The sequence below is a fragment of the Aquarana catesbeiana genome, linkage group LG10 (assembly GCF_042186555.1).
Source record: "Aquarana catesbeiana isolate 2022-GZ linkage group LG10, ASM4218655v1, whole genome shotgun sequence".
Taxonomy (NCBI): domain Eukaryota; kingdom Metazoa; phylum Chordata; class Amphibia; order Anura; family Ranidae; genus Aquarana; species Aquarana catesbeiana.
In genome coordinates, this window is record NC_133333.1 from 251,480,807 (window position 1) to 251,488,306 (window position 7,500).

Consider the following 7,500-nt stretch of genomic DNA (forward strand, 5'->3'; position numbering starts at 1 on the left):
TCACGATTGTAGCTGTTTTCACTTATTACTTTTTATTATTCTTTTTATAAAATGCCTACATTCTACACAGCACCATACATCACATAATAAAAGGCTGCAAATAAATACCTTGAAACAATCGTATAAGATTTATTATCCTTTATTCATAAGACACTAATTCTTTTGAGAAGCTTGAATAATAGAGTTTCAGAGTAAAAACTTCAGACAAAAAAAAAAAGAGCAAAAACGTGACACGTGAGCGCTCTGCTTAGATAGACTTAGGCCTCATTCGCACAAGAGTGAGCCCCATGCATCATGACTGGGCCATTTGTTTATGCGACTGGAACTGCCAGGTGCTGCGTGCAGATGGCCCGTGTAAGTCTGTAGGGTTGCAGCGGCTGCACAGCCACTCGTCCTCATTTGACAGGTGTGAGAGTGAGTCGCCCCAAACGCACACTGTCTGGATTTGGGACCGCTCCCCTGCAACTGCACGACTGTCAAATCAAGACAAGTGGCTGTGTCCCCATAGACTGACATAGGCTGCCTGCATGCAGCACCTGGTGATTCCAGTTCCAGCCACATAATGGGGCCAATTCATGGTCTACGGGCCTCAGCACCTGTGTGAATGAGGCTTTATAGTCCAAGGAACTTGTTACATCTGGCGTATGCCAAGAGGTACTCTCTATGGCCAAAATCTGTCAGCACACAGACATCACACTAGGAGTTTGCTGGCCATCCAGTTCCAATACTTGGTGCATACCCATGCAAATCTCTGTTTTAAACATTCACATGCAAAGACATTTTAGACAACCTGGTGGTAACAGTTTGAAGACCCTTTTCTGTTCCATCATGACTGTGCCCGGTGTATAAATCCAGCTTTATAAAGACATGGTTTCATGTGGAGGAATGTGTGACAGACTCAACTGGGACAGAGGCTTTTGGAGGGGATTGCAGGCTAGTCTCTTGCCTACTGACTATGGGCCCTGGTTTTTAAGGGAGTATTACTCTTTGGGAGGTGTGTGCCTGGGGCACCCTTGGCGCAATGTTACTTTGGATTCAAGTCCATGTCTCCCCAAAACGCACAGACTCTGGAGGGCCCATGTACATGACTATGGGCCCTGGCATTCAAGGGTGCTACAAGCATTTAGGAAGAAGTCCTTTTATGTAATGCAAAAGGACATTATTACATTTAACAGTCAAGAAAGCCGTGATGGTCTCTGCCAACTTTAAACTCAATAAACAGATGTATGTGGAAAGAAAGCTGGTTAATGAGATTTGAACAGCCCTGGGTCTTCTGTTGCCAACTACGCTAAGGTGGGGTGAGATCACTGTTAGTTATGTGTTTATTGAGTAGGTCTTTCCCATTGTTCTATTGTTTTGTTTCTGTCAGTTTGCTCATCTCTTGAACAGGTGATTAATATTGTGACCACTGTACCTTGTTATTGAACCATTGGGGGATGTTATATGTTTGTGTTGATTAGCTTACAAGTTAATTAAATCACTGTTGGCTATTAGTTGCTAGAAGTGGATTAGCATTATGTGTGTGTTGGCTGTCATATAGCTATGTTAATTATATTCCTATTTACAGTTTGTATTGTTAGAGTAATATGATCAGGAGGGGAATATCCTCCTGTGGGGTATAAAGTATGGTTCTGAGTTTCAATAAACAGTCTTTCCTTTGGCCTTTACCTCACACCTTGTCTGTGTACGATGTTTGGGGTAAAAAGGGCTGGTATTGGCTCTCAGTCTGCTCAGAACTGTTTGGAGGGCAGGAGGCACTGTTTGCCGAAGGGAAGCACCTAGTCGGGGTGCCAAGCAGTTTCGTCACAAAGTTTGAGTGTCCTTCACAGAGTCCTGACCTCAACCCTACTTGAACACCTTTGGGATGAATTGGAAGACCAATTGTGATCCAGGTCTCATCCACCCTTAGTACCTGACCTCACAAATGTTCTTATGGATATTGGAGTTCTAGCCTTCTCCTGCACTTCCTTCCTTGTGGTAACAATCTTGGAGAGGTCCTTTTCTCTTCCAGCATGACTGCTCTAAAAACCAGATCCATAAAGTCTTAATTTGACCAGTTTGGTGTGGAGGAACTTGAGTCTCCTTAACTGAGCCCTGACCTCAACCCTACTGAACACTTTTGGAATGAAATGAAACACCGATTATAAGCCAAGTCTTCTCATTCAACATCCGAACCTGACCTCACAATTTTTTTTTGAATCTCAGGGATTCTAGCCTTCTCCTGTGCTTCCAGCCTCATGGCAACAGGCTTGGAAAGGTCCTTTTTGGTTCCTGCATGACTGTGCACAAAGACAGCTCCATAAAGACATGGTCTGATGAGTTTAGTGCGGAGGAACTCTAATTTCCCGCACAGAGCCCTGGCCTCAATCCTACTGAACACCTTTGGGAGGATTTGGAACACTGGTTGTGAGCCAGGTCTTCTCATCCAGCATTAGTACCTGACCTCACAAATGTTCTTATGGATAGCAGGGGTTCTAGCCTTCCACTGCACTTCCAGCCTCATGGCAACAGTCTTGGAAAGGTCATTTTGGGTTCCAGCATGACTATGTACAAAGCCAACTCCATAAAGGCATGGTTTGGTGTGGAGGAATTCAAGTGTCCTGCACAGAGCCCTGACCTCAACCCAAACTCAGAATTAATGGCCTTGCTTTTGCAGTGCAATGTCCAACAACCTCAAATAAAGTGATGGTCAGATACCCACAAACTTTCAGCCATATTGTCCATGTGCACCTGATCACATGTCAACAAGACCCCAGATCTCTTATTTACCTTTTTAAATGTTTTTTTTTTTTTTTTTTTTTTTATCTTTTTGCTTAAAAAAAAAAAAAAAAAATTGCTTCCAACCTGGACCAGAAGTGACGTCATGACGTCACTCCAGTCCTCCGGGGCCATAGAGTTGATCCAAGAGTAGATCCTCTTTGATCGCCTCTATGGCCTTGGAGTACCGGAGCAATAACATGATGTCACTTCTGGTCCAGGCTGGAAGTAAACAATTTTTGCCTCTGGGACTAGCTGGCCGTACTGTTGGATTGTTTCTCGGGTGAACCGGGGGAAATGGTAAGCCCAAGATACACTGCTTTTTTAAAGCGTTTCAGTGGCTGATGATACCGGGGTTATGGCTGGTTATATAGGGGGGGGAAACACTGGGGAAGGGTAGGATGTCCCCTCCCACTACTTCTGAAAGCATTCCAGCAGCTCATGAGCCACTCGGAACGCTTGCATGAGAAAGCCGGCCGCCGGCTGTGTAGCTGATAGCTTCAGCCATTATCCCGATAAACCACTAGCAAACCGCAACGTGTGTGTATATATACGTATTGCAGTCTTGAAGTGGTTAATAGAGAGCACAGGAAGCTCTCCACTCACAAGGTTTCCAGCAAGATCAATAGGTATTCTTTTTAAAATTCTCACTTATAACAAAAACGCTTTAATGTGGATATTTAACAGATCAAAAGAGACCCAATAAGGCCCCTTTCACACTTGTGCGACTTTTCCTGTGACTTTGGACATCGGAGTCGCATGACAAGTCGTACCCTATGATTCCTAATAACCATTCATATCTGTGCGACTTTAAAGTAGTCCCTGTGCTACTTTTGGTCTGACTTTGATGTGAGTTGAGGTCTATAGACCTCAAGTTTACAAGGCATTCCCTAAAATCGCGCAACTTTCGAGTCGCAGCAGTGTGAAAGGGGCCTAAGAGAAGTGTGATGTTGGGGTTTACATACAGTGAGGGGGGGAAAAAGTATTTGATCCCCTGCTGATTTTGTACATTTGCCCACTGAAAAAGAAATGATCAGTCTATAATTTTAATGATCAGTTTATTTTAACAGAGAGACCGAACAACAACAAAAAGATCCAGAAAAACGCATTTCAAAAAATGTATTTCAAAATTGATTTGCATTTTAATGAGTGAAATAAGTATTTGATCCCCTATCATTCAGCAACATTTCTGGCTCCCAGGTGTCTTCTATACAGGTAAGGAGCTGAGATTAGGAGCACTCTCTTAAAGGGCGTGCTCCTAATCTCAGCTTGTTACCTGTATAAAAGACACCTGTCCACAGAAGCAATCAACCAGATTCCAATCTCTTTACCATGGCCAAGACCAAAGAGCTGTCCAAGGATGTCAGGGACAAGATTGTAGACCTACACAAGGCTGGAATGGGCTACAAAACCATCGCCAAGCAACTTGGTGAGAGGGTGACAACAGTCACAAATGGAAGAAACACAAAATAACGATCAATCTCCCTCAGTCTGGGGCTCCATGCAAGATCTCACCTTGTGGAGTTTCCATGATTATGAGAACGGTGAGGAATCAGCCCAGAACTACACTGGAGAATCTTGTCAATGATCTCAAGGCAGTTGGGACCATAGACACCAAGAAAACAATTGGTAACACACTACGCCATGAAGGACTAAATTCCTGCAGCGCCCACAAGGTCCCCCTGCTCAAGAAAACACATGTACAGGTCCGTCTGAAGTTTTCTAATGAACATCTGAATGATTCAGAGGAGAACTGGGGGAAAGTGTTGTGGTCAGATGAGACCAAAATCAAGCTCTTTGGCATCAACTCAACTCGCCGTGTTTGGAGGAGGAGGAATGCTGCCTATGACCCCAAGAACACCATCCCCACTGTCATACATGGAGGTGGAAACATTATGCTTTGGGGGTGTTTTTCTGATAAGGGGACAGGACAACTTCACCGCATCAAAGGGACGATGGCTGTAGCCATGTGCCATCAAATCTTGGGTGAGAACCTCCTTCCCTCAGCCAGGACATTGAAAATGGGTTGTGGATGGGTATTCCAGCATGACAATGACCCAAAACACATGGCCAAGGCAACAAAGGAGTGGCTCAAGATGAAGCACATTAAGGTCTCAAGACCTTAATCCCATAGAAAATATGTGGAGGGATCTGAAGGTTCAAGTTGCCAAACGTCACCCCCGAAACTTTGAAGACTTGGAGAGGATCTGCAAAGAGGAGTTGAGATGTGTGCAAACCTGGTGGCCAACTCCAAGAAACGTCTGACCTCTGTGATTGCCAACAAGTACGAAGTCATGTTTTGCGAAGGGGTCAAATACTTAGTTTACTCATTAAAATGCAAATAAATTTATAACTTTTTTGAAATGCGTTTTTCTGGATTTTTTTCATTCTGTGTCTCACTGGTAAATTAAACCTACTATTAAAGTTATACACTGATCATTTCTTTGTTAGTGTGCAAATGTACTAAATCAGTAGAGGGATCAAATACTTTCCGCCCCCTCCCCCCCCTTGCTGTACCCTTGAAATTAACAAGAGATTTGAAGGGTTGCTGGCCCTTTAAGGAGAAAGACGCTACATCTGGTCCTATTTAGTGAATTTCTAGTTTTGTTAAATCCTGTTATGCCAAGGAATAAAATCCTACCACGGCTTCTAAATTTGGCTCAGACTTATTATGAAGGCCGTGCCTTTTCCTCCGCGTTTGCTCCCAGCAGCGGTTGGCTTATGTATATTTTGTTGAGTCTATTCAAATAAGGATGCAAACAAAGCAAAGACACTTGGTGTTTTCTGTGCTGGGTTAATAGATGTGCATATTTCAGCATATGATATGTCGTTTATCATGTACATAATTCATCTGTTTATTTGTGTCAGTGTGCTGCTTTTGCAATAAATGACTCAAACTGCGAATGCAAAAAACCTCTACGCCATGGCGGCTAATAAAGGGGGGAATGTTTTAGTTTTGTACATAATTTCTTTATTATCGTCTAGACAAAAAAAAAAATAGATGTCATTTATAGTCCATAAGAATATAAAATATAGCATATGATTATTATGTACTTGTGTTTCCAGCCAGCAGGTGGAGCTGTAGGCTCCCGTTTGCATGTTATCCAGTCTCTCCATAACACTCATTTTAAATTTAAAGAGGAACTGCAGTCCGCTCACAATCTGTGATAAAAACATCTTTGCCATTCTGAAGCTTCCCTCCAACCGCTTTGCAGATTATTTTATATCTACTGTGATTCTGTACTTGCCAAATATGCTGCAGAAGTCTCCCTCCGCTGAGTCTGGCTGCAGCCATTTTTACTGTGGGCAGCTGAAGCTGCTGCCTGTTCACTTCCTGGATTTACACAGATACACAGAGGCACACCTACAGCCCTGCAGCTCTCATTGGCCCTCTTTTGACTCACCCCCACCCCCTTCCTGGCAAACTCTCTCACGAGAGTGAGAGAGAGAGAGCTGTGCATGATATCATAAGCTTAGGATAACGACCAGACAAGAAACAGGAAGTGGGCTGTATGAGGGATTTACTGGCAGAAAAAAAATGTTTTACTATCCAAAGTTTAAAACAACAACAACAAGAGCAGAAGATTTAATAGATGGAAAGATGAAAAAAAGGACTGAAATTCCACTTTAAACTGCGAAAAAGAGGCCAGAAGCTGAACTTTAACCCTAGGTTCACACTCTTGCGTTTGCGTTAGCCCATTAAAGAAAGGGCTGGCGTGCTTGCATTTCTACAAAAAAATTTTAAAAAAAGGTGCATGCAGCCGCAGGGAAATCGCGTGGTCTTTTTACATGCGTGGGGGGTGCCATTCGGAATGAATGGCAGCCCTGCGTGTTTTCACTGTGGGTGGTTGCAGGTGCCGGAATCACTGCAATAACCCACAGCCGCTCAGCCATTCACAGTATGCTTTGTATTCTATGAATAAATACAAAGCTTCCTCTGATTTAGGCTGAGTTCACACAATGTGCGGAGCGGCACTCAGCAGGGGCTTCAGGGGCTAATCGGGTCCTAATTTTTGCCTGAATTCCGTCCTGAAACGGAGCCCCGGAACTGTGTGAATCGGCTTCATTGAGAGCCGGTCACACTCTCCTGTCATGCGAATTGGATGCGGTTGAACCCGGCCTTGAAGTGATTGTAAAGTCTAGTTTAAAAAAAAAAAAAAAAAATGCTATACTTGCCTGCTCTGTGTAATGGCTTTGCACAGAGCAGCCCCAATCCTCCTCTTCTTGGGTTCCCCTTTTGGCGCTCCTGACCCCTCCCTCCAGCTTGCTTGCTATGGGGGGGGCACCGAGCCGAGTCGCAGCTCCCTGTGTCCATTCATACACGGAGCCGCTGCCCGGCCCTGCCCCCTCTCTCTCCTGATTGGCTGAAGATTTTGATAGCAATTCCACCGGGCTGCTCTCTCAGTCAATCAGGAAGGGGAGTCCTGGGCAGCTTGGACGCTCCTGCAACATCGCTGGATAAAGACGGGCTTGGATAAGTATTGGGGGGGGGGGGGGGGGGGCTGCTGCACACAGGTTTTTTTATGTTAATGCATAGAATTTATTAAGACTAAAAATAAAAAAACTACTGTTACAATCCCTTTTAAACACTATGTATGAATGGAGGAGGCAGACCTGTCAATCATCCTCCCGTCCTCCATTCATAGAAATTGTAGTTACGGCTTCTGTGAATGGAGGAGCTGGGTGGAAAGGGTCGTCATAGTCGGGTACTGTTAATGAGTGCCTGTGACCACTCGACTGACC

The 7,500-nt window shown here is 44.2% G+C and overlaps 1 protein-coding gene across 1 annotated transcript in view; it reads left to right on the top strand.

The window, feature by feature from the left end:
• Window positions 1–7,500, top strand: part of DNAJC11 (DnaJ heat shock protein family (Hsp40) member C11) — a 217,607-nt gene that overhangs the window by 153,572 nt on the left and 56,535 nt on the right. The gene's annotated exons all lie outside the window — the stretch shown is intronic.